This window comes from Pan troglodytes, chromosome 3, assembly GCF_028858775.2.
Source record: "Pan troglodytes isolate AG18354 chromosome 3, NHGRI_mPanTro3-v2.0_pri, whole genome shotgun sequence".
In the NCBI taxonomy this organism is placed as follows: Eukaryota; Metazoa; Chordata; class Mammalia; order Primates; family Hominidae; genus Pan; species Pan troglodytes.
The window spans coordinates 107,721,396-107,748,896 of record NC_072401.2 but is presented as its reverse complement, the minus strand read 5'-3'; the positions used below and the strand labels follow the sequence as shown (position 1 = coordinate 107,748,896).

The window sequence follows — 27,501 nt, the reverse complement described above, 5'->3', positions numbered from 1 at the left end:
TTGAGCCTGGGTTAAATTTGTGTAAAGATTTACAATGCAATATGTATGATGAAAATATGCATTTACAATGCAATATGTGTGATGCAATATGCCCTAACTAGTTAGGCAGCCTTGGACAAGTCTCTTAATCATTTTCCTTATCTGTAAAACAAGGAGTTTTACTGATTGAGAGATCATTGTAGCACAAGTTATTCTTAACTTAATGTTTTATTTAATATGCATCATATCTGATAATACATCAATCGTCTTTTTTTTTTTTCTTTTGTTTTTTGAGACAGAGTCTCGCTCTGTCACCCAGGCTGGAGTGCAGTGGCATGATTTCGGCTCACTGCAACCTCCGCCTCCCGGGTTCAAGTGATTCTTCTGTCTCAGCCTCCTGAGCAGCTGGGACTACAGGCGTGCCCCACCATGCCCAGGTAATTTTTGTATTTTTAGTAGAGATGGGGTTTCACCATATTGGCCAGGCTGGTCTCGAACTCCTGACCTCGTGATCTGCCCACCTCAGCCTCTCAAAGTGCTGGGATTACAGGCATGAGCCACCGCGCCTGGCTGATCAAATGTCTTCATAAATATAATTTGTTATATTTTTATAGACTAATATGTTAACCTACTATTGCTCTTTGTTTAAATGGTAGATTTCTTGACAGAAGAACCTATGGCAAGTCTACATTTAAAATTTCAATGCTATAAAAAAGGCTAAATTATTAATAGAAACATCTATTTTATGATCCAGCAATTCCAGTCCTAGGTATAAGGCCTCCTTAAATTTTGTACTGTAGTACTTCATTTGCCTCACTCTAGTCCCAGCTCTGTCTAAGTATTTATCCAAGAGAACAGAAAAATACATATCCACCTATGCAAAAAGATTTGCACTAGAATATTCCCAGAAACATTCTTCATTATAGCTCTAAACTGGGTAGAACTCAAATGTCCATGGACAGGAGAATGCATAAACATGGTACAGATTGATAATTCTTTATCCATAAAGTTTGGGACCAGAAGTGTTTCAGATTTGGGATTTGTTTTTCCCAGATTTTGGAGTATTTGCATTTACATAGTGAGCTGTGTTGTAGATGGGACTTAAGTGTAAACACGAACTTCATTTATGTTTAAATGATAGCTTATACACATAGCCTGGGTGTAATTTTATGTAATACTTTAAATAATTTTGTGCATGAAGCAGAGTTTACACTAAATACTTATGTGTGGAATTTTCTACTTGTGGTATCATATTGTTGCCCAAAAAATTTTGGATTTTGGAACATTTTGGATTGCAGATTTTCAGATTAGGGATGCTCAACCTGTATGTTAATCAACAATGAAAAAGAAAGAGCTACTGGTACACACAACATGTGGATTAACCTTATAAATATTACGCTGAGCAAAAGAAGCCAGACATAGAAGATTATCAGTATTTATCTTCAGTGATAGAAAAACAGTGCTTTATTCTGTTAGAGAGTAAGGGGTAATTCAAGAACTGATTCAAAATGGCCTTGAGGGAACTTTTTAAGGGGGTGAACATTTTTGTAACTTGATCAGATATTACTTATATGGTGTATGTGTGTCATAACTAAATGAAATATGCACTGAAAATGTATAATGTATGCATTTTACCTATGTAAATTATACCTTAATCTAATTTTTTTTTTTTGAGATGGAGTCTCGCTTTGTCGCCCCGGCTGGAGTGCGGTGGTACGATCTCAGCTCACTGCAAGCTCCACCTCCCAGGTTCAAGCGATTCTCCTGTCTCAGCCTCCTGAGTAGCTGGGACTACAGGCATACACCGCCATGCCTGGCTAATTTTTTGTATTTTAGTACAGACGGGGTTGCACTGTGTTGCCCAGGCTGGTCGCAAACTCCTGAGCTCAGGCAGTCTGCCTGCCTCGGCCTCCCAAAGTTCTGGGATTGCATACCTTAATTTTTTTTTTTTTTTTTTTTAGAAAGGGTTATTGAGTTATTCACTTGGCTTGAGTTCTCAATCCCTCATAGAGAAACAGTATTGTGTTGTTAATGAAGATGTTTGAGCCACTGACTTTTTTGTATTTTTTGGTTTTTAGAAGAAAGAGTATGAATTAGTTATTGCCTAACAAGTTACCTCAACACTTTGTGGCTTAAAACAACAATAAAAATTTATTAGCTCATATAATTCCTTTGGATCAGAACATAGGAATAGCATAACTAGATGGTTCTAGCTCAAGGTCTCACAAGATTTCAGTCAAGATAACAGCCGGACCTCCAGTCATCTGTTATAAAAGCTTTTCTGGAGTTGGGTGATCTGTTTCTAAGATGGTTTACTTATAAAGAAGGTGCTAGTTGTTGACAAGAGGCTTAATTCTTTTCTACATTGAGGGCCTTTCCATAGGCCTCTTGACATGCTCAAAGCATGGTGGTAGGCTTCTCTCAGAGTGAACAATCTAAGGAAAGAAAACAAGGTGGAAGCTACAGTGGCTTTGGTAACCTAGTGTCAACAAACACACACTGTTATTCCTGCAATGCAATATCCTATTAGTTTACACAGGTCAGCCATTAACTGTATTCTGTGTTGGAGAGGATTGCTCAAGAATGCACATGTGAATTTCATGAGTCATGCATGGCTCATTGAGGGCCATCCTGGAGGCTGACTACCACAAATGTCTTAGAGACCATACAAATACTTTTGAAAAAACACTCCTACAAAACAGGAGTGACATGCTACATCAATATTAATGCTAACTGAAAAATATCTGGAATTCTTAAAATTATTCATATTTGTTTAAAGTATTTGGGGTAGAAAAAAGAAAGGAGTATACACTAAGAATAGGGGGTAGAGTATTAAGGGAATATCCAGAAGTCCCACAGGTGAAATAGGGTCTTTATGGACATAGCTATGATCAGAATTGCTATACATCCTGAAAATTGATGTTATCCATGGTCTTGTGCTCCCAAAAGTTCCAGAACACCCCAAAGTTCCAGAGGACCCCATAAGCCACAAAGAGAGCAGTCCTCTGGTCATCAGGATGGTAGTCTCTTATCTCCACATTTCCCCCTCTGCCTGTATATGGTCCTTCTTTTACTTGGTAAAGGAACTGAGGCGAAAGAAGTTGGTGATTCAAAAGATAAATTTCCGTTCATTGTTTTACCTCAACTCTATTCCACCCCCACCCCCTCTGCCTTTTTGTTTTTTTGAGACAGGTTCTCGCTTTGTCACCCAGGCTGCTGGAGTGCAGTAGTGCGATCACTGCTTACTGTGATCGCTGCTTACTGTAGCCTTGACCTCCTGGGCTCAAGCGATCCTTCCACCTCAACCACCCTAGTACCTGGGACCACAGGTGTGCATCACCATACATGGCTATTTTTTTATTTTTTGTATATACAGGGGTCTCATTATGTTGCCTAGGCTGGTGTTGAACTCCTAGGCCCGAGTGATCTTCTTGCCTTAGCCTCCCAGATGTTAGGATTACAGGCACAGGCATGAGCCACCATCCCCCAACCTTTTTTAAAAATGTTTTTGAACTTTGAATTGTATTATATAAGGATACAATCAATATTGCTTTGCCAGTATGATTCAATCATTAGCTCATGAAAAGTTTTGCATTTCTGTGCTTACCATTTTTTATCTTTGTTTGAAAGATGACAAATCTCGTGGCAATGAACATCAGTAGTTTCTTCAATGATTTTGCATTTGTCTTCATGAGGATAAAATAGTGTAGATGGAAGCACATTCTTTGAGGATGTATATTAACATGAGTAGGATTAAATGCAAAATTTACATGATCTTTTATGCCAGTTACATTTTCTTTTTTCTTTTAAATAGAACATATAGTAGCCTTAACAGGTCTTTCCATTTTTTCCACTGAGATGTATTTAAGCATTTGTGTAAATAAAGTACTATTTTTAAATTATTCTGATAATAGACTAAAAGTCAGTGTTTTCTTTGTACATTTTGGAATATAACATTCAGTACTTACTGCCTTTTAGTAGGAATGATCCTTTTAGGTTCAGTTCCAAGTTGTTATCTGATCCATCCATCTAAATTAATTTTGCTGAGAACTATTTGACTTTTCCACATATTTAGATTACATTAGTCTCCAGTAACAGAGCAGGTATATGTGTAGAGTTGATGTACTGCAATTTTAATTAATTTTATAACCTGTTTATAGAAAGTGAGAAGATGTTCTTAAGGTTTATAAATTAGTTCTTTCCTTTACTACCAAAAGTAAGCACCTGCACCTGCAAGAAGGGCTGATGTAAACAGGAAACCTATTTAGATGGGGTTGCAACTTGACATTTGTGATTTTTACTTGTTCCTTTGTCTATAACTGTTGCAAAACCATAAGCTGCCAGTTGTCTGGTCGTAATTTGCAGTTGATTTTCTAAACATAAGCATCATTCAAAGCATATATCTTACTTGATACATATTTTGAAGAAAATTTTAAATATTTGGTAAAAAATTTAAATTTTAATTTTAAATTTTAAATCTTTGGTGGGACAGGGATCAGGGGAATGAAAACTAGGAATTTAGAGAAGAGTGTGTGTCAATTTGCTGACTTTTTTTCATGACCGATTTAATATTGAATGAAACAATATTGTACTGAAATGTCATAGTAGTAATTTGCTAGTACTATGGGAATAATTACAATTTAAGCCTATCGTGAAGCTCCAGATCTCAATAGAAAATCAAACGTTCTCTCTTAGTATTAACGGCCGTAAAACCCTTTTGAGAATTTATATAGTTTGTTTTATGAGGTGTTATCAAGTTAGTATTTTATAGACTAATGTTATTTGTGTGGACAGTTGGCTAACCTGGTTTAAAGGAAAAAAATATTCAACATTTTCTTTACAGTCCATTCAGGCTTTAATATAAGGAATTAATTTTGAGACAGCTGCTGTCTTTCCAGTGGCTTTTATGTTATCTGTGCCATAGTTCAATCTTGCCAGCATTTCTCTTCAGTTTAAGTTAAATGATCAAAATTATTTTTTGAAAATATAAAATTGTCAAATTAAATTCCTATAGTGATTAGGTTTCAAGAAAAAAGTACAGCATTTAGATTTGTTTGAAGTCATCTCACATTTAGTGCCTATTAATCTACCTAATGCTACCCTAAAGCAAGATTGAAGAGACTGAGAAGTGGAGAAATTTAGATCTCAACTCCTCTTTGAAATGCTTTCCAGAGAATATTTAAAAAAACAGATATACCTTTATCACTGCTATCAAAGCAGGCATGAGGAAATTGTTTTTCTTTTAAGTCTAGGTGCTGTATGGGAAGTATTTCCCTTTTGTGTTAGAATTATTCAGAGCATGTACTTTTGCTTAACCTATGAAAGTATCAGCAAATGTAGCTCATGGACAGATATTCAGCAGAGTTTTGGCACTTGTAATAGAGTTTCTACATTGTGTTAAGTTTGCAGGTGAATGCAGGGTGGGCAGTAGAGCCATATTCCTTTAACAAAATGTAGTTTGTCACGTTTTTAGGGTTATGGTTTTGAAAATTTACCAGAATACCATTAGTATTGCAGAAGTTATACGTGAAGACTTTGATGGGAAGCAGACTATGTCTGCAGCTGTTTACTAGCCTGATGGAAAACATGATCTGACTTACTCAAATTAGTGAGTTTTATTTTCCCCTGTTAAAACATTGCCTACTCACTGAATGAGATACTCGAAAGAATTTGGACACATTCTGGAATGTGGTCCAGAGTTGAATAATGAGCTACAGGTTGTAGTAATCAGAAATAGATGTTAGATATTCTTATTTTATAATATAAACTGATAATGGATGTTGAGGCTTTCATATCTTTTTTACTTTTGAGGACCCTAGTTTCAAAATGCATTTGAAATTATGGTAGTGAAGTCATGTGAATTAGAGATTTATATAACTGATCTATATTTCTCTTCCTGTTTTACATGTTTTGTTTAAAGAAGGAAAATAATACCGAAAGATGCTCTACATTTAGACTTGTTATCTTGCAACAAACTTTTGCTTTCTGCTTCTCTTGTACCTTATATCTTACTAATTGCCAAGTGTTGTTAATACAAACTTGGCAATAGTTCTCACATATCTCTGTCTTATACATTCTTTAGTTTAAATCTTCACTAACAAACAGCTTGGCTATTGCATTGTAACGTTCTAACTGGTCTTCCTGGCTTCAGCCATACTTCAGTCCTCCCACTTTTTCTGCTATGTTAATATTTTTGAAGATCAGTCCATTCTCTGTTCAGAAACACTTGGAGGTTCTCCATTTCTTTTTTTTTTCCCCCAGAGGAAAAGGCATCTTATTAGCATAGGATCTGACTTCAATCTAATTCTCTCATTAAATAACTCCAATTACTACTACTGCTTCTCTAAATATTACTCTCTAACTCTCTTATTATTTCCAATGTGCCTAAATTGTGCAATTAGTTTTAATTATTCCTAATACACATTGAGGAGAGTGAATGCCAAAATTTTGAAATATACCATAAAAACTGAAATGTCTTTTTGCTCAACCCTGTTATCTCCAATCTTTAGTGCAATGTACAGCACTTCTTCAAGTAATACATCTTACTGTTTCCCTTTGTACTCTTCTTCTCAACCAAAGCAAAAATTATATTTTCCTCCTCCAAATGCCTATATTACGCTGTAACCCTCTAGTAGTAAGATATCTTTCCCCCTTCAGGCTTATAATTGTTTGTCTACAGTTATAGAATTAAGGAAGGAATAGTTTATCTTCTCTAGTTAACGTTTTTGACATACATACTGTAATTTATTTATTCTGTCTCCTAAAGTTGTAAGTATAAAAGTTTCCATTTAGTAAATATGTGGCAAATGGACTATTGAATGAATGAATTATACTTTTAGGTTAGTCATGGAGTTTGAATATTTCCCTACTATCTTTTTTTAATCATGTGCTACAATTTTATTTCTCAAACAAATGAATTTTGGTGAAAGTATGATGCAAATATGAATTTCTTTATGATATTCCTAGAAATGTTTTTTAAAAATAAAATGATATGGTTAGAGGAAATGAACTCTCAATTTCTTTTCTTGTGGCTCTGGGGAAGAATTCTTCCCTAAGCTGATAAAGGTGGTTGGCAGAATTTGGTTCCTCACAATTAATTTTAGGACTGAGGTATCTATTTTCTTGATTACTGTGACTGAGTGCTGCTGTCAGCTCCTAGAGGCCATCTACATTTCTTGTCATGTGTTTCTGTCTCCTGCTGCCCTGTGAAGAGGTTCCCTCTGCCAAGATTGTATGTTTCCTGAGGCCTTTCCAGCCATGCAGAATTGTGAATCAATCTAACTTCTTTTCTTTATAAATTACCCAGTCTTGGTATTTGTAGCAATGTGAGAACAGACTAATAAAGGGGGTCAATAAAGAAATGAAGAAGGAAATTGAAAAATTTCTTGAAACAATAATGGAATGGATAATGAAAACACAATATACCAAGACCTGTGGAATACAGCCAAAGCAGTATTAAAAGGGAAGTTAACAGCTATAATCATCTACATCAATAAAGTTAAAAAAAATCAAAGAATATAATGATGCTTATTCAAAAACTAGAAAGCAAGAGCAAACCAATCCCAAAATTAGTAGAAGAAAAAAAAATAATAAAGATCACAGCAGAAATAAATGAAATTGAAACAAATGAAATAATAGAAAAGATTAGTGAAATGAAAAGTTTGTTTTGTTAAAAAAGATAAACAAGATTTACAAACCTTTAGATAGACTAAGAAAAAAAAGAGAAGACCCAACTAATAAAACCAGAGATGAGAAAGGAGACATCACAACTGAAACCATAGAAACTCAAAGGATCATTAGAGACTTCTATGAACAACTCTATGCCAATAAATTGGAAAATCTAGAAGAAATGGATAAATTGCTAGACACATGCAACCTACCAAGATTGAACCATGAAAAAAATCCAAAACCTGAACAGACCTATTACCAGTAATGAGATGGAAGCTGTAATAAAAAGTCTCCCAGCAAAGAAATGCCCTGGGCTAGAGGACTTTATAGCTGAATTCCGCCAAACTTTTCCAGAAAAGTTAGTGCCAATTGTACTCAAACTGTTCTGAAAAATAAAGGAGGAAGGAATTCGTCTAAACTCATTCTACGAGGCCAATATTACCCTGATACCCAAACCAGAAAAAGACACATCAAAGAAAGAAAACTACAGGCCAATATCCCTGAAAATCATTGATGCAAAACTCCCCCATAGAATACTAGCAAACAATACATTAGAAAGATCATTCATCATGATCAAGTGAGCTTTATCCCAGGGATGCAAGGATGGTTCAACATATGCAAATCAATTAACATGATGCATAATATCAACAGAATGAAGGACAAAAACCATATGATCCTTTCAATTCATGCTGAAAAAGCCTTTGATAAAATTCCACAACGCTTCATGGTGAAAAACCCTTAACAAACTAGGGATATAAGCAACATAATAAAAGCCATGTATGACAGACCCACAGCTATTAATAGCATTGTACTGAATGGGGAAAAACTGAAAGCCTTTTTACTAAGATCTGGAACATGGCAAGGATACCCACTTTCACTACTGTTATTCAACATAGTACTAGAAGTCCTAGCTAGAACAATTAGATAAGAGAAAGAAATCAAGGGCATGCAAATTGGAAAGGAAAAAGTTGAATTATCCTTGTTAACAGATAATATGATCTTATATTTGGAGAAAACTAAAGACTACACCAAAAAAAAATGATTAGAAGTGATAAATGAATTCAGTAAAGTTGCATGATACAAAATCAAAAGATAAAAATCAGTAACATTTCTATATGCCAACAGCAAACAAGCTGAAAAAGAAATCAAGAAAATAATTCCATTTATAATAGCTGCAAATAGAATAAAATACCTAGGAATTAATCATGAAGTGAAAGATCTCTACAATGAAAACTATAAAACACTGATGAAGTAAAGAGGATACAAAAATGGAAATATATTTCATGTTTATGGATGGGACTAATCAATATTGTTAAAATGTTCATACTACCCAAAGCAATCTACAGATTCAATGCATTCTCTATCAAAATACCAATGACATTCTTTACAGAAATAGAAAAAACAATCCTAAAACTTACATGGAACCACAAAAGATCCAGAATAGCAACAGCTGTCATGAGCAAAAAGAATGAAACTGGAGGATTCAAATTTACTGACTTCAAATTATACTACAGAGCAACGAAAACAGCTTGGTATTTGCATAAAAATAGACACATATGCTGATGGAACACAATATAGAAACCAGAAACAAATCCTTACATTTACAATGAACTCATTTTTACCAAAGGCGTCAAGAGCATAAATTGAGGACAGGAAGGTCTTTTCAGTAAATGCTGCTGTGAAACTGGATTTCTATATGCAGAAGAATGAAACTAGACCTCTGTCTCTCAACATAAACAAAAATTCAAATCAAAATGGATTAAAGACTTAAATCTGACCTCAAGCTATGAAACTACTACAAGGAGACATTGATGAAAACTCTCTACTAGGACATCAGTCTGGGCAAAGATTTCCTGTGTAATACCCCACAAGCATAGGCAACCAAAACAGAACTGGACAAATGGCATCACATCAAGTTAAAAAGCTTCTGCACAGCAAAGGAAACAATTTAAAAAGTGAAGAGACACTCACAGATTGGGAATAAATATTTGTAAACTGTCTGACAAGGGGCTAATAACTAGATTATATAAGGAGCTCAAATAACTTTTTAGGAAAAAATCTAATATTCCAATAAAAATGGGCAAAAGATTTGAGTAGACATTTCTCACAAGAAGACATACACGTGGCACACAGGCTTATGAAAAGGGGCTGAACATCAGTTATCATCAGAGAAATGCACTACACTAAGATATCAAAACTACACTAAGATATCATCTCACTCCAGTTAAAATGGCTTTAATCCAAAAGACAGACAAGAATAAATGTTGGCGAGGGTGTGGAGAAAAGGAAACCCTTTTACGCTATTGGTGGAATGTAAATTCGTATAACTACTATGGAGAACAGTTTGGAGGTTCCTCAACAAAACTAAAAATAAGGCTACCATATGATCCAGCAGTCCCACTGCTGGGTATATACCCAAAAGAAAGGAAATCAGTATATCAAAAAGATATCTTCACTCCCATATTTGTTGCAGCACTGTTCACAATAGCCAAGATTTGGAAGCAACCTAACTGTCCATTAACAGATGAATGGGTAAAGAAAATATGGTACATATACACAATGGAGTACTATTCAGCCATAAGAAAGAATTAGAGCCTGTCATTTGCAACCACATAGAATAAACTGAAGGTCATTTTGTTAAATGATATAAGCCAGGGACAGAAAGACAAACTTTACATGTTCTCACCTGTTTATTGGAACTCATGGAGATAGAGAGGATGGTTACCAGAGGCTGGAAAGGGTAGTGGGGCTGTGGGGATGAAATAGGGATAGTCAATCAGTACAAAAACATAATTAGAATGAATAAGATCTGGTATTTAATAGCACAACATTGTGACTATAGTCAACAATAATTTATTGTACATCTTAAAATTACTGAAATAGTATAATTGGATTGTTTATAATACCACTAAAGGATAAATGCTTGAGGTAATGGATAACCCATTTATCCTGATATGATTATTACACATTGTATGCCTTTATCAGAATATATCATGTACCACATAAATATTTGTATCTATTGTATATGCACAAAAATTAAAATTAAAAAAATTTTTAAAAATCATCTGTGTGTAACCTCAGTGATGAATTTTTACAAGGTTCATTTACTCACTATATTTTCTGTATTCAATCAATTCCTTCAGTTAGCGAGGAAACTTCAGTAAATTGACTCAGGTAGGAGATTAGTAATTAGGAGTTGCCCTGACTTCAAAGGAACATTTTGAATTTTATTTTGTGGTATTGTCTATATCCATTAAATTAACTAGTCTAATTTCCTGTTGGGAATTATCTGAAGAGCAGAAACTACTGAGTTAATAAATAATAAAGCGTGAGGGTAGAAGGATTACAACTAAATAAGCACTTGGAATTAGGCTACAAGAGACTCAGAGGTTTTTTTTGTTGTTTCATTTTACTTTGTCTTTTATCTTTGCTTCTTAGCTATATTTTATTTTTTGGGTTATTGCAATAGAGTTTACATTATGCATTCTTAAAATTTATAGTGTTTTATGAGTTGATTATACCCATTCACATATAAGATAGGAATCTTATAATGACATACTTCTATTTACTCCTCTCATCTTTTGGGTAGTTTTGTTATACATTTTATATTTACTTTTACATATATTATACATTTCACCATATATCTGTACTATTTTTGGCATTAAAGTTTCTTTAAAGACCTTGAGAAATGTAGAAAAAATTCTTTTCCATTTAATTATGTATTTGCCATTTCATGAACTCTTTTTTTTTTTTTTTTGAGACAGAGTTTCACTCTGTTGCCCAGGATGGAGTGCAGTGGCACGATCTGGGCTCACTGCAACCTCTGCCTCCTGGGTTCAAGCAATTCTTGTGCCTCAGCCTCCCGAGTAGCTGGGATTACAGGCACGCACCACCAGGCCTGGCTAATTTTTTGTATTTTTAGTAGAGATGGGGTTTCGCCATGTTGCTTGGACTGGTCTCTAACTCCTGAGTTCAGGCAATCCACCTGCCTCGGCCTCCCGAAATGCTAGGATTACAGGCATGAGGTGCCGCGCCCAGCCCATGAACTCTTTATTTCTTTGTTTTGATTCAAGTTTGATATCCTGTCCTTTCTGCCTGAAAAACTTCATTTAGTTTTGTATTTTTTTAGATCAAGTCAGATACTTACAAATTCTCACAGATTTTGGTCATCTGAAAATGCCTTCATATTACCTTATTTACTTTTTCTTGGCTATTATTTTATGAAAAAATGCAAACAGTAAAATTGAAATAATTATGCAATATACCTAGATTTTCTAATTAACATTTTAATTATAACTAACTTTAACTATTTTAACATTTAATTGTAGCTAAATTTAACCCATCTTTATTATTTTGATGTATTTCAAAGTAATTGCTGATATGAGGACACTTCATTCCTAAATAGTTTAGCATGTATACAACTAACTACATTTCAATATGTGTTTATGTTTTAGTTTTAGGTTAAATTTACATTTGGTGAAGTACACAAACTTTTTAAGTTTACATTTGATGTGTTTTTACAAATGTATACACTTTTATAAACTAAATGCATTAAGACTAGATTACCACCATTATCTGAGAAATTTTCCTCATGTCCCTTCCCAGTAAATCTCTGCACCTCCCCTCCTGCAGTTTCCAAGCAACTACTTTTCTGATTTTTTAATCGTGGGTTAGTTTTGCTTATTCTAGCACTTTATATTATTGGAGTCATTCAGTATATACTGTTTTGTGTAAGACTTCTTCCTTCATTCAGCATAATTTCTGAGGGTCATCCATGTGGTTTCATGTATCATAGTTCATTTGTTTTTGTTGCTGAGTTGTATTGTGTTTTATAAATATATTTGTTTTTCAATTTTCTCTTGTTGAACTTCTTGGCTATTTTCAGGGTTTTGACTATTATGACTAAAGCTGATATAAATGCCCTGTTAAGTCTTTTTTTGTGGCCTTCTGTTTTCATTTTTCATGAGTAAATACTTTGAGCAGAATTGTTGTGTTATAGGGTATTAATCATGTGTATGACTAATATTTTATAGAAACATCATTAGACCTTTTTCCAAAATATTATACCTTTTACATATTTTCACCAACAATATATAATTTCTCCACATCCTTTCCAGGAGTTGATGCTTTTAGTCTTTTACTTTTAGCCATTTGTACAAGGTATAAAGTAGTATTTCGTTATAGATTTACTTTGCATTCCCATGATATTCAAAGGATATTGAGTATTTTTCATGTGCTTATTAGGTATTCATATCATCACATATGTATTTGTTCAATTTTTTGTCATTTTAAGTGGATTGTTTCTCATTATTGATTTGTAGGCATTCTTGGTGTATTCTCTATATTCTACATACATATTGTTAGTTTTTTTGCAAATATTTTCTGCCTCTTTGGCTTGCCATTTTATTTTATTTATTTATTTTATTTTATTTATTTTATAATGGAGTCTCACTCTTGCCCAGGCTGGAGTGTGCCTGGAACTGCACCGCCTCCTGGGTTCAAGTGATTCTTCTACCTCAGCCTCCTGAGTAGCTGGGATTACAGGGGCCCTCCACCACGGCCGGCCAATTTTTGTGTTTTTAGTAGATATGTGGTTTCATCATGTTGGTTGGCCAGGTTGGTCTCGAACTCTTGACCTCAGGTGATCAACCCGCCTCAGCCTCCCAGAGTGCTGGGATTATAGGCGTGAGCCACACTGCGCCTGGCCAGGCTTGCCTATTTTTTTAAAGATATATTTTGATGAGCAGAAGTTATTATTATTATTGTGTTTAGAGATATGCTCTCACTGTGTTACCCAGGCTGGTCTCAAACTTCTGGGTTCAGGCAGTCCTCCTGCCTCAGCCTCCCAAATAGCTGGGACTACAAGTGTGTGCTACTGCACCCAGCTTAAAAGTTACAGTTTGCGATCAAGTCTAATGTGTCAAATTTTTCTTTTGTGGTTACTGCTTTTTATATCCTGTTTGAGAAACCTTTGCCTACTCCGAAGTCATGAAGATATTCCCATATTTTATATTTTATTCTAGAATCATTACAGTTTTCGATTTTATGTTGGCTCTATGATTCATCTCAATTTAATATTTGTATATAGTGTTGAGGTTACTTTTTCCCATACTGATATCCAGTTGCCTTACCTCTGATCGTTTAAAAGAATTTTCATTTTTGATTGCATTCCTTTGGTGCCATTATTGAAAATTAAAAGGCCATGTAAGTATAGATCTGTGTCTGAGCTTTTTGTATTATTTCATTGCCCTATTTTTCTGTTCCTATGCCAGCATCATAACATCTTGATGATTATAGCTTTATAGTAAATCTTCAAGTCAGTAAATATAGATTTTCCAATTTTGTTCTTCTGTTTCAAGATTGCTTTAGCTATTTTTGGTTCTTTGTATTTTTATATAAATTTTATAGTAAGTTTCTCAATTTCTAAAATTTCTGTTGGCATCTTGATTGAGGTTGCGTTGCATGTATGGATCAATTTGGAAAGAACTGATATCTTAAAAATATTGAGTCTTCCACTAGATTAACATGTTATTTCTCTCCAAATTTTTAAGTCTTCCTTAGTATCTCTCAACAGTGTTTTATAGTTTATGATGTAGAGTTCTTGCTTTACTTTTTAAAAATTTTTTCCTAAGTAGCTTATGTTTTTGATATGATTGTAGGTAGGTAAAATTTAGTTTTATTTTCCAATTGTTTGCTGCTAATATATAGAAATATGTGAATTTTTTATATTGACACTTTCTCTGTAACTTTGCTACATTATATTTACTTATTAGTTGAAATAGTTTTTTGGTGGATTCCTTAGGATTTTCTACATAAACAACCATATCATTGTTGAATAGAAATGTTTACAACTTCTTTTTTAACCTTTATGGCTGATATTTCTTGTTCTTGACCTATTTCACTAGATAGGACCTCCACTACAATGCTGAATACAAATATTGAATGGTCAATATTTCCTAGTTTTTTATCTCAGGGAAAAATGTTAAGTATTTCACCATTATATACGGTCTTAGCTGTAAGGTTTTTATATATGCCTTTTATCAGATTGAGTTAGGTACTCTTATATTTCTAATTGGCTAAGGGTTTTTAAAATCAGAAGTATTTAATGTTGTTAAATGCATTTTTGAATATCTATTGAGACTATGATATGATTTTTCTTCTTTAATGAATATGTAAATTGCTTTGATTTTGAATTCTTTTTTTGTGTGTATGTGTGACAGGATCCTGCTCTGTCATCCAGGTATGATCATAGCTCACTGCAACCTCTAACTCCTGGGCTCAAGCAATCCTGCCTCACCCTCCCAAGTAGCTGAGACTACAGGCACACACCACCACACCTACATACTTTAAAGCTTTTTGGTATAGATGGGCTCTTGCTGTGTTGCCCAGGCTTGTCTTGAATTCCTGGGCTCAAGTGATCCTCTCACCTTGGCCTCCCAAAGCACTGAGATTACAGGCCTGTGCTACCATGCTCAGCTGATTTTGAATTCTTAAAATTGAGATGTAATTCACCTGTTAAAAATTCATGGTTATGAAATGGAAAATTCAGTGGCTCTTAAAGAGCCACTTCACAAGATTGTACAGCCATCACCATTGTCTAATTCTAGAACATTTTCATCACTCCAAAAAAGAATGAGCAGTCCCTCGCCTTCTCTCTCCCCACCCCTGGAAACCACTAATCCACTTACTTCCTGTATGAATTTACCTACCCTGACCTTTTCATATAAATGGAATTATACAGTATGTGACTTTTTGTGCTTAGCTTCTTTCACTTAGCATAATGTTTTTAAGGTTAGTCCATATTATAGCATGTATTAGTACTTCATTTATTTGTATTGCTAATTTTCTACTGTATGTCTTTACCATAGTTTGTTTATTCATTTATGGGTTGATGGACATTTGGATTGTTTCTACCTTTTGGCTGTTATGACTAATTTTGCCATGAACATTCATATGTATTTGATTGAATACCTGCTTTTAGTTCATATTGGAATGGAAATTTTAGGTCAAATGGTAATTCTATGTTTACCTCTTTGGCAAGCCGTTTCCAAAAATAGCCCTACCACTTACTATCCCACTAGCAATGCACAAAGGTTCCATTTACCTCACATCCTTACCAACATTTGTTATTTTTCATCTTTTGATTGTAGACATCCTGGTGGGTATGAAGTAGTATCTCACTGTAGTTTTCGTTTGCATTTCCCTAATATAATCAATAATGTATTGTTCTTTGTCCCAAGTTCCTGGCCCAGAGCTTCAAAAACTCTTGGAATTTCCTGAGTAATAGGATTGACTTGTTATTCATGATGGCTTCTTTAAGCCATAGCTGAGTATTCTGATGAGGTGACACTTGAAAGCCTCTAGCTTCAGGATGGGGGCTATTTCGAAAGACCAAACATGTGATAGAAAGTTGGAACATTTTATTAGTTTTCTATGGCTACTGCAACAAATTAGGTAGCTTAAAATAACAGAAGTTTATTCTCTCTCAGCTCTGGAGGCCAGAATTCAGAAAACTTACTGTGTTGGCAGGGCCACACCCCCTTTGGAGGCTTTCAATAAAAATCCTTCTGTTCCTTTTCCAGTTTCTGGTGCCTGTTGGCATTCCTTGGCTTCTTTGGCTTGTGGCCACATCACTTCAATCTTTGTCCCTGTCTTCACATCACCTTCTTTGTGTGTCTTCTCGTCTGTGTGTCTCCCTTTTATAAGAATGCTCGACATTGAATTTTGAGCCTACCTGGATAATCCAGGATGATTTTCTCAAATGAAAACACCCTTTTTCCAAATAAGGTAACATTCAGAGGTGCCAGGGGTGAGGATGTGCACAAATCTTTTTGGGGGCCTCCTTTCAGACAAGCTAACCAGCAAATAAACAGAAGACACATACTCTAAAAATATTATTTCAAATGCGGAAAAGATTTTCTATTAGATTTCAATTCTACTTGCTGCCCCTATAAACAAAGTTCATTTTCTTTAGAAAAGAGGTCAGGAAAAAAAGTTTTATTTTGTTGTTTCAAAGTCATTGCTGTGAGGCATATATCTCATATGATTTGTATAAAAATTTATTATGTCTAAGATTTAGATATCCCAGTTAATATCAGATCTTTTCAAGAGGAACTTCATCTTAAGTTGTATTCCTTTTACATTTTGTTGTTATAGTTACAATTGTAAAGCCAAGGGTTGAATTTTCATCCATTTATCCAGATCCAGTCTTTAATTTAGTCACAAAGTTTGTGACTTAAAAATCTGTATATTACAAAAGGTTGATAGACCTATTAAAGGGCTATACTTATAGTAGTGGTTGTGATATGGTTATCTTTATCATTGCTATTATTTTAACTGTTACTGTAGGTGGTAGAAATACCAGGTTATTCAATGGGACCGACTAGACTATTCAGTTAAGTGAACCCATAAATGGGATTTAAATTTTAAACTTTTACCCTGTACTTATCCACGCGATTGGTTTGCTTTGCTTATATTCTATTACATCTTTGCTATATGCAAAATACCCTTAACTGTAGTTAAAAGTTAAAGAGGCCAGGCGAGGTGATTCATGCTTGTAATCCCAGCACTGTGGGAGGCCGACATGGGCAGATCACGAGGTCAGGAGATTGAGACCATCCTGGCTAACACGGTGAAACCCCATCTCTACTAAAAATACAAAAAAAAAAATTAGCTGGGTGTGGTGGCGCGAGCCTGTAGTCCCAGCCACTCGAGAGGCTGAGGCAGGAGAATGGCATGAACCTGGGAGATGGAGCTTGCAGTGAGCCAAGATCGCACCTCTGCACTCCAGCCTGGGCGACAGAGCGAGACTCTGTCTCAAAAAAAAAAAAAAAAATTAAATAAACAATGACTTTGGAGCTGAGTAAGCCTAGATATTTTCTTAGTTGAAAAAAAAATTGTCATCAGCGTCAAGAGAAATTAAGTTGATGACTTCTTTCTATGAACTTATTCTTGGAAGAGAAAGGATGATGGAGGCTATACACACATTAAGAAACGTATGTAGCACGGAAAGAAACCAATATTTGAGTACCTACTTTATACCAGGCTCTATAAGCATGTTATATTTAAACTTTACCACATAGCTGTACTGGCGGTTATTATTACCTCATTTTAAAGATTAAGAAAGATGCTTAGAGGTTAGATGACAATTAGAAAAAGATAGCCCAGGGGTTTAAACTTTGTTCTGTTTAAATCTAAAACCTATTATCTTTGTTCTATACTATACCTTCCTGTATACCTGAAAGTGAAACAGGTTCATTTATATTCGCCTTCTAGGACAGTGGTTCTCAAAGTGTGGTTCATCATCATTATCACCTGGGAACTTATTAGAAATATAAATTCTTGGGACTCATCTTAGATACTATATCAGAATTGCAGGGAGTAGAACCCAGCAATATCTATATTAATGAGCCCTTAAGGTGATTCTGTACCATTGCTTTTGATGAAAGGTTCTTAAAATTCTTCCATTGGTGGGAAACCTAGAAATCAGTGTGCTCTTTGTAGAACAATATGAGATACTGACTTACACAACTTAAGAACAGTTGTTTTTTTGTTTTTGTTTTTGTTTTTTTGGGACAAAGTCTTGCTCTATCACCCAGATTGGAGTGCAGTGGCGCAATCTCAGCTCACTGCAACCTCTGCCTCCTGGGTTCAAGCAATTCTCCTGCCTCAGCCTCCCAAGTAGCTGGGATTACAGGCTCCCACCACCACACATGGCTAATTTTTGTATTTTTAGTAGAGATGGGGTTTTGCCATGTTGGTTAGTCTGGTCTGGAACTCCTGACCTCAGGTGATCCACCTGCCTTGGCCTCCCAAAGTGCTGGGATTACAGGTGTGAGCCGCCACTGTTAAGAACAGTTTTAAAGTATTTGAGCTAAATTAGCTACCATCTTATAGATTCTGGTTGAAATAAGTGATTGCAGATATTGCACAAGAAAACAACACACATAGGAGAACCTAAAATTAAGAATCCATATTTATTGATATTATATTTTTTGTGAATTGGTAAAAGATAACTGTTCTCCAATTTTTACACAGTATTCCTGGGTCATTATGGGATTATATGGATAAGAGCTTTTTCTTACTCTTTTTTGTGAAGCTTGCTGTAATTGGTATGATCTTCCTTATATCATAGTATTGAGAACTGAAAGTCTAGTTCAAGGTTAGGTGAAATAGACAGAACTAACTAATTCAAGGTGATCTGGTTTAGGAAAAAATATTTATTTATATAGGTAAGCAGAACTCAGAGTTCTACATTAAAATTTGGAGACAAAGCTTTGGCTATTAAAGTATTATTTTGCTTTGTCTGCCTTCCTATTTATGAATCATAGGAAGCTTATGGAGTCTAGTAGAAGTAGTTAAGAATAAAATTTGGCTATTTTTGGATTTTCTGATCTAAATATAATCACTGTATCACCCCAACTGCTGACAAATACAAGGGACGTGGTAAATAGGGTTTTTTCAGCAATCATACTGGTCATAAGTTACTTAAGACAGACCAATACTTATTTAACTGAACATTTCAGTTTGACAAACTTTTGTTTACAATATGCTGTCTTGCAGACACTGTAATAAGCAATCCATATTATTCAGGCCCTCTCCCATTCATTATTTGAGATGGGTAGGGTGATAAATTAGTCATCTAAAATATTAGTCCACTTAAAAATGTGAATTGGTCTCAAATCAAAATTCTGAACAGTAATAGAAATTTGTTTCTCTTTTTTTCACATTGCAATATATACATTAATTTTAATTTAAAAAACAACTTTGGAATGATACAGGGTACAGATTTAACCCACTATATGCCATGATAAGTTCTGTCTTAGAGAAAAGTTGCAGTCTTCCAACATCCCAAATGCTGCCAGGGTATGGGGAGTTGGACTTATTACCTAGTGTGTTTGCACAGCCAGAATTAGTGACTATGATGACAAAAGAGGTTTTGAAGTTTCTGTGCAAGGATAGGAAAAAATGCTTAGGAGAAGAAAACATTGATGGGGCAGAAATATGCAGCCAATCTTGAGATCCTCCAGACCTGTGTATCAAATGGTGATTTTATTCTCACAGAGAAGTTAGAAAACGGTTCTTCTGATTCAGTTATGTCAGGAGAATAGTTGGAGAACTCAGTTTGCAATTTTTGTTAATTTATAGGATATATACATATGATGTAACAAAATATATTGTATAGTTTCAGAAAAACCCTGGGATTTTTGAGGGAGACTTGGACTTTCTGTTTATTTTGTTTTGCTTTTAAGATGATTAAGATTCTGTGCAGGGCCGATAGCTCATTGATCTCCATTTATCTTCTGTTTGGTGTTACATTTTTTACTTTATAAATTTGCAAATGGAGACAGGGTGAAGTTGGAACACTGTCTAAGCATAACAAATCAGTGACAGAGCCTCCTGGCTTTATGTCTGAACCTCAAACCGCTAGACTATGTTTTCCATATGTATTTGATTTTACCAAGTTAATTTTCTGCTGAGAAGAAAAGTTATCTAGTATTCAAGTTGGAAAGTTAATTTCCCAATTTATTGTCTCCTATTGAGAATTAGATACATTCCAGACTTACAGGGTTCTATTTTGATTATTTTGGAGTTAAAGCTAAATTGTAAAATATGCCTAGTCTCACAACTGAAAGTCAGATGGACTGATTACTTTTTTTAGACTTACTATAAAACAATCTTTAGGTAGCAGTTTATCAATGCAATTTCCATTTCAAAACATCTGAATCTGAGGCAAATACATTCTTAAATTTAGCATGGATAGGTGTGTTCTTTCAAGCTAAAACATGTGTGCCCAGTACTGAAATGTGTTATTTCCTTTTTCAATTCCAGAAACTGTTGTATTTTTCATCCTTTTTGCTCTGTTAAATATTGTGGTATTTTTTTACAAAACATCAAAATTTAGTAAGTGATAAGTGTCAAATTAAAAGCCTCAAAGACAGCAGCTCATCATTGGAAACACCCTCCCCAAATTCTGGAATTATAAACTAATGAGTCTTTAAAAGTTATATACTAGCTGAGCTCTTTTGTGTTCAAGTTATAAAGGAAAGTTTCTTTGAAGATAACACAGAATTATTCACTTGTAATATTATCTGAACATTAATCATTAGTAAGCATTTTATTTTTCCTCTCCATTTCTTAAATTACACAGTAGCTAACCATTAATATATTTCATCTGTATTTCCTCTCTCTTAACCTTTTAATTCAGGCTGATACCAAGTAAGGAATGTTTTAGACCAAAAGGAAAATTTCTGTGGGAGTGATCAGGTTTTATAAGGTGAAAGAACATCTTGAACTCATAGAATGCAGAAATGTGTTTCCTCCCTTGGTTAGCTGACAGTATGGGTGTTTGGCTTGTGGAGTGGCCCTTAGAAATATCATGGATCATGGATCTGAGGAAATAGCATGTGTGGTTTTAGTTATCACTTATACATAAATGATTTCCAAATCTATCTCAGCAACCTTGACCTCTCATTCTCTTTCCTGGCCCCTATTTCTTGCAATTTGAGTAACATCTCTTCTTGGAAATGTTGCAGATACCTAAAAGAGCTGATGGTTTGAGGCCAGTAGTAATCTCTCTCAACAATTTAGTCTAATTTACAGTTTTAGACAGATATTAACAAGATTATCCTGTTACCCAGTATATCCTGATTTATTCCTGTTTCTTTCAGTAAATAAAAGACTAGAAGAGTTGTATTTTCAGCAAATGAATTTTTTTTGTGGATAGCCATTGGGTGAACTTGAGCAACTTGTGTTTTCTTGACTAACTAAAAGATTATACATTCTCTCTTGAGGTGTTATTCTATTAGTGGTAAAGAATTTAATTATCTTTCCCCCTTGTACCATTGTGTGATATTATTTTATATATGTATTTTAACACCTATTTTTAATACATGCTTATTGAACATGCACATTACAGACACTGATAGATATAGGGAGTCATAGTTGAATAAGCTAGTCCATACTCAAGATACAGTGGGAAAGACAAGCTTATATAGAAATAATTACCATAAAATCAAGAAACCCTCAACTGTGTACTGTCGGAAATCAAGAAAGGGAGTTCAATTCTACCACAAGGGAGAGCCATTGAATGAGAACCCATTAAGGATCTTTGCAAAAAATTATTGAAATGACAAACCATATCTGTCAGAATAAAGAATGATGTCAAAAAGGGGCCACTTGGCTGGGGTAACAGAGGAGGCTTAGAGAACAGGGACCCCAAGGTCTTGATGAGCTTAAAGAGTGGGTCCTCAGGAATGAGGAACAGAGAAGTATAGGAGATAGTAGTTAAAAATCTGGATGTTTTAAGTAAATACAGGTTGTGCAGTGTCTCATTGTGACAGACTATCTGTATTTGGGAGTATTGGCTGGGGTTAGATGAAAACCTGTGGCTGTGAATATACGAAGTCTTCCATTCTGCGTAAGAATTAAATCCATGATCTTGGCCTCAGTATGTTTTAACCACTACAGATGATTTATGGACGATTTAATCATGAAGACAGTAAATTGCCTTTGAAATATATCTGGAAAGGGATAAAAAAATATACTTGGGATTATACCAACCTAATAGATTTGAAAATTTATTGAGCCATGTTGAAAATCCAAATACAACCAAGTTGACTCATACCTAGAAACTATCAACATCTTTTTTGGTGATGGTGGTGGTGGTGATAGTGTTTTTCTCTTTTAGATTTTAAGCTTACTTTCCCAAGATTTATGACTTTTATAGGTCTCTTTTGGTCTCACCAATGTTATAAATAAATTTTTATGTTTTATTTTTCTTTGAAGACAAAGGAAAATGATGAATAATTCTTATCTGTTTAGTTAATTGCTTATATTATAATTATCAGTTTGTAAATCTGTCCTTCTAAGTATACTGTAGGCTTGTTTGTAGTGCAGATCAATTCTTCTTCTTGGTAATTGTGGGCCCAAAAATTCAGTAACAAATAGCCACTCAATTGATATGTTTTAATATAAATAAAAATGTCCTCAAATGTAATCTTGCTTTATTGGGAGTTATCAGTTATATTATTTTGAAAGCTACCTTTTGGTCTTATCTGTATTTATAATCACTAGGGATTCTTATGTTCAGTTGTTCAGGACAATGATGACAAAGTAAACGCTAGCCACCCAGGCCCTGAAGTAACAATAATTACTGAAAAATGTCAAAAGGAGTAGAATATTTTTTGATTTAAAGTATAATTTTACATTTTCTTGGTTACTGACGGGTTTGTCTATTTAACAAGATTCTCACTTGGGAATTGTGTAGGATAAAGTCCCATTGTCCCCTGTCAGTATCTTTTTTATGTAACTGTGTGAATCTAATTCTCTTAATCCTAAATCTTTTAGTGTCCATGTTCAATTAAACTGTAACATGTTAACTACTACTAGACATATGATAGTTTTACTTTGCTGTTGCATTAGCTACTTAAAAAATTTCATGACCCAAGTTATTGGTAGTATTAAAGAATATAACTTAAAAAGCTAGTAAGTACATAAAATTCTGCAAATACTGATTTGTTCTTCTCATGGTGTAAAATAGCATTTTTTGTTCTTCTTTATACCTTACATTTTAAAACAAATTAAAAAATCAAATTCTGAGACTATGAAAGGACAGAAAAGCAAATCAGATTGTAATTGACATGTACTCTCAAGTAATAGCTAAGAAAGGGTATGTCATTTATATGTTTGAATTTTTAAAAATTATTTTGGTACGCATGTTCATCAGCTCATTTTTAACATGATTGTGCTTTGTGACATGCAAGTCTAATGTCTAATAGCTCACAATTAGCAAAAGCACAGTATAGAGAGTAGAAAATGCAGTCTATGTGTTCAGTAGTTTCAGAACTTGTTCAATGGGAAAATCACTTTAAAGGTTTGGCTTTAATTTCATGAGAAAGACATCTATATTGAAGTAGTATGCAGCTGAGGTCCTCTAGTGTCATAGCTGAATATGGCATCAGTTTTTTGTGAGTTGTGTGAGAAACAGACAAGAACAAGAGAAGCTACTCTAAAATTGACTTGTAGAGCCAAATGAGTTCATAAAACTAGGTTTACATTTTGCTAATCTCAGGGAATGTTTCTCTCTTTTTTTAAGGGGAAGACTTTGTTTTCTTTCATATGCACATATTTATCAATGTAACTGTGCTTTTACATAAAATCTTTGCCTCTATAACTATTGATAAGTTACAAATAATTTTTTTTAAGTTTGGAATATTGCCATTTATACGGTTAGTTTATTTTTTGAAGATGTTTATGAGAAGTCTGTTTATCCCAAATTATGCTTGTTTCACACATTCCCTATTTGTTTAAGACTCAGTGATATGGCACTTTAATATGGGAGAAATTATTTGATAAAAAGGAATATTTTACAGTCAATTTAAATAGCATTCTTTATAAATAGTAACCCTCATTGCTTCTTTTTTACACACATTATGGGGAATATCAGCTTATTCCTTTACTTCAAAATATGACAACCAGGGATCGGATTACCAGAGGTAATATTTGAGGTAAAAAAATAGTTCGAGAAAAACAGAGCCTGGAGATGGGGTGGAGAGGGAGTACTCACCATAGAGGAAATGAAGATAATACTCTTTTCCCAGAATTTAAAGACTTCTAACTATTCTCAGAGATACTCAAAGGAATGATGTATCCATAACCAAAGAACAGTATCTATCGACAAGGAGCAACTAGAGGACATAATAGAAATCCTGGAAATTAATGGTTTGGATTTCTCTCTCTCTCTCTCTCTCTGTCTCTTTCTCTCTCTCTCTCTCTTTGGATCTCTGGATCTCTCTCTCTCCTGGAATTAAGTTATATAATAGATAGGACTAAAGATTATGCTCTTAAAACAGAAAGTTAATACAACAGGATGACTGTAGTCAATAATAATTGTACATCTTAAAATAACTGAAAGTACAATTGAATTCTTTATAACACAAAGGATAAATACTTCGGGGGGACACCCCATTTTACATGGTGTGATTATTACTCATTTCATGCCTGTATCAAAACTCATGTACCTCATAGATATATATACCTGCTATATCCTCAAAAAAATTAAATTAAAAAAATAGTTCCAGTTATCATCTGTCTACTAAGAGTTCCAACTTAGAGAAAAAGAGAGAGAAAACAGTGAAAGATGTAGCAAATCAAATTTTCCTTGTGAATATTTCTGTGTTAATGGAACATGTGAGTCTTCAGATTGAAAGGACATGCTTAATGATGACTGGCACAAATATGCCCACATTAGACATATTGGGCTGAAATATTATAACTCTAGGGATAAAGTAAAAATAATCCTCAAAACTTCCCAGGGAAGAGTGACAGGATGTCTGCAACAAAGTTGGAAACAGACTGATACTAGCCTTCTCGCCATTAATAAAGAATGCTATAAGACAATGGAGTAATTCTTTCCAAGTTTAAAGGCAAGAATAAGATATTTTCAGATGCGCCGTGCATGAAAATATTCTACTCATGTTCTCTGTATGAAACAATTTCTCAAGATGTCTTATAGCTAAACAAAAAAGAAATTTAAAAATAGTATGAGATATAAAAATTATAGTAGCTGATGATAATCTTCATAAATAGAGTTATAAAATTATGGTATCCATTAAATCTTGATGACTGAGACATTTTCTCTTGACAGCTAGGGTTTAAGTGGCCTAGGTTTCTATTTCTTTCTGTGCTTAGTTCTACAGTAAATATTTGTTAATCATTATTATCATATGGCAATGTGCCAATCACTTCCCATCTTTCTCAGAGTAAATGCCCAAAGGTCTTAAAGTGGCCTAAAGGGCCTTACGTCTTCTGACTCATAGCTATCTCTCTGAGCTTATCTCCTATCACTTTAATCTTTGCTCATTCTACTGCATGCACTGAATACACTTTTGTGAGCTGCTGACTTTATACCAGTTCAGGACTTGGTTGCTGTGGCCTCTGCCCAAATCATACATTTTCCAGAGACCTACCTGTCTTTTTTACTTCTTTTAGATTTCTACATAAGTGTCACCTTCTCAGTGAGGACTTCCCTGACCACATTATCTGTCTTCCCTACTTCATTTTTTTTCTTCATTTAATCACTACATGTCACATTATCTATTTACTTATTTGTTTCACCTTCCAGAAAGGAGTGTAGGTTTCCTTTATCCCACTTACTATTTGATAATGTAAAAACAATATAATGAATACAGATAAGAAGTTTGGGAAGAAAATTGGGGAAGTTGTGAAAATATGACAACTGTATCCTCTTGCAGAATGAAGAGTTAGTTATATTAAGTAAAAGTCTACCACCAGAATTGAAAACTAACTGCTGATGATTATTTGATAATGTAAAATAAAATTTGTTAATGTAAAACAATGTAATAAAAAGGACTTGAGGAAGAAAAATAGGAAAGTTGTGAAAATACGTCAATTATATCCTCTTGCATAGTGAAGAGTTAGTAAGTAAGTAAAAATCTAACTACCAGAAGAATTGAAAACAAAACCTGCTGATTCCCTCTGGAAAGTCAAACTAGGATCATAGAGGCAAATTTTAGCTTTTATCTCTGGTTATTTCTTTTGGTTTTAATTTCGGAGAGAGAATCAGGTTGCAACAATTATTTTTGTAAAAATTTTATTCAATCTAGTATTTTTTAAAGTCAGGATTATTAAGGTATAATTTACATACCTTAACATTTACCCTGTTTTATGTAAAGTTTAATGAGTTTGATAAACAAAGTTATGTAACCATCATCAAAATCAAGGATAGAACAGTTCCCTCATGCCACAAAACTTTCTCATACTCTTTTGTAGTCCACCTGCCCCCCACCCAAGCCCATGGCAATCTGTTAGTCCATTTTTTAACTTTTAACCTATGTCTTTTATTTAGTGCGTTTCTCATAGACTGAGTATAGCTGAGTTTAAATTCTTATCAAATCTGACAATCCTTATGTTTTAATTGGTGAATTGAGACCATTTGTACTTAATCTATTAGTCATTTTCTATTTGTTCTGTTCTTTTTTCCTTTTATTCTGCCTGTTTGTGGATTGAATATTTTTTATTATTCCATATTATCTCTACTATTGGTTTTAAAAATTATGTTTAGTGGCTATCTGCAAACACTAATTTAATTTTAGAAAAATTTTTAAAAAATGGATAGAAAGGAAAATCTATACCAAAATGTTAATATTGTAGGTATGGGGAAATTTCCTATGTGAACAATTTTTGATTAAAACATTAGAGGATAATTAATAAAGCTAGGTTAATTGTATGTGAGTATTACATTTGTCTTATGATCTGAGATTTGAACTTTTCAAAAAGAAAAGAAATGTTGACAAGAAAATATTTTAATGCAGGTACCAATGTCTGCAAATGAACAATCCATACTTTATAAAGTGTAATAATAAAAATTAAAACATGTTCCAAATCCTACTTACTACTGCTAAGTAGCAGTATTTACCCAAATACAGTACCTGTTTCCTGATAATTTGCATGAGTAGACTTGCAAATTGGAAAAAAAATTAGGGAGATGGATGGTGAGAGAGAGAAGGAGGGAAAAGAGAAGGAAACTGGAGGATATCTGTGTGAAGGATGGCTTGTAGAGGATAGGATAAGAATTAAAGAGAAAAGTTTGCTAAATCATAAATGACCAGAGATTGCTTTATAGGTTGAATATGGAAAATAAGCTAGTGTTTGTATACCATAAAATATATTGTTACTACTTTTTTCGGGGGCTTAGGTATTTTGTATTGAGCAAAATAGTTTTTAGTGACTTAGTTCTGCCATATACTTGAAACTTAACCTGATAATTTGGCAAAGCCAAACCTGCTATAGGTTAGTTGCACTCACCACCAAAATTAAAGCCCTTTCGTGGAA

The 27,501-nt window shown here is 34.1% G+C and overlaps 2 protein-coding genes across 11 annotated transcripts in view; one reads left to right on the top strand and one right to left on the bottom strand.

Moving 5' to 3' along the window:
• The window catches only part of TBCK (TBC1 domain containing kinase), a 277,680-nt gene that overhangs the window by 26,510 nt on the left and 223,669 nt on the right, over positions 1–27,501 (top strand). The gene's annotated exons all lie outside the window — the stretch shown is intronic.
• Positions 1–27,501, bottom strand: part of AIMP1 (aminoacyl tRNA synthetase complex interacting multifunctional protein 1) — a 109,499-nt gene that overhangs the window by 57,796 nt on the left and 24,202 nt on the right. For both annotated transcript variants that reach the window (XM_063808992.1, XM_003310404.7), the window contains one exon: positions 10,334–10,396. The gene's annotated coding sequence lies outside the window, so the exon portion shown is untranslated. The remainder of the gene's footprint in view (positions 1–10,333; positions 10,397–27,501) is intronic.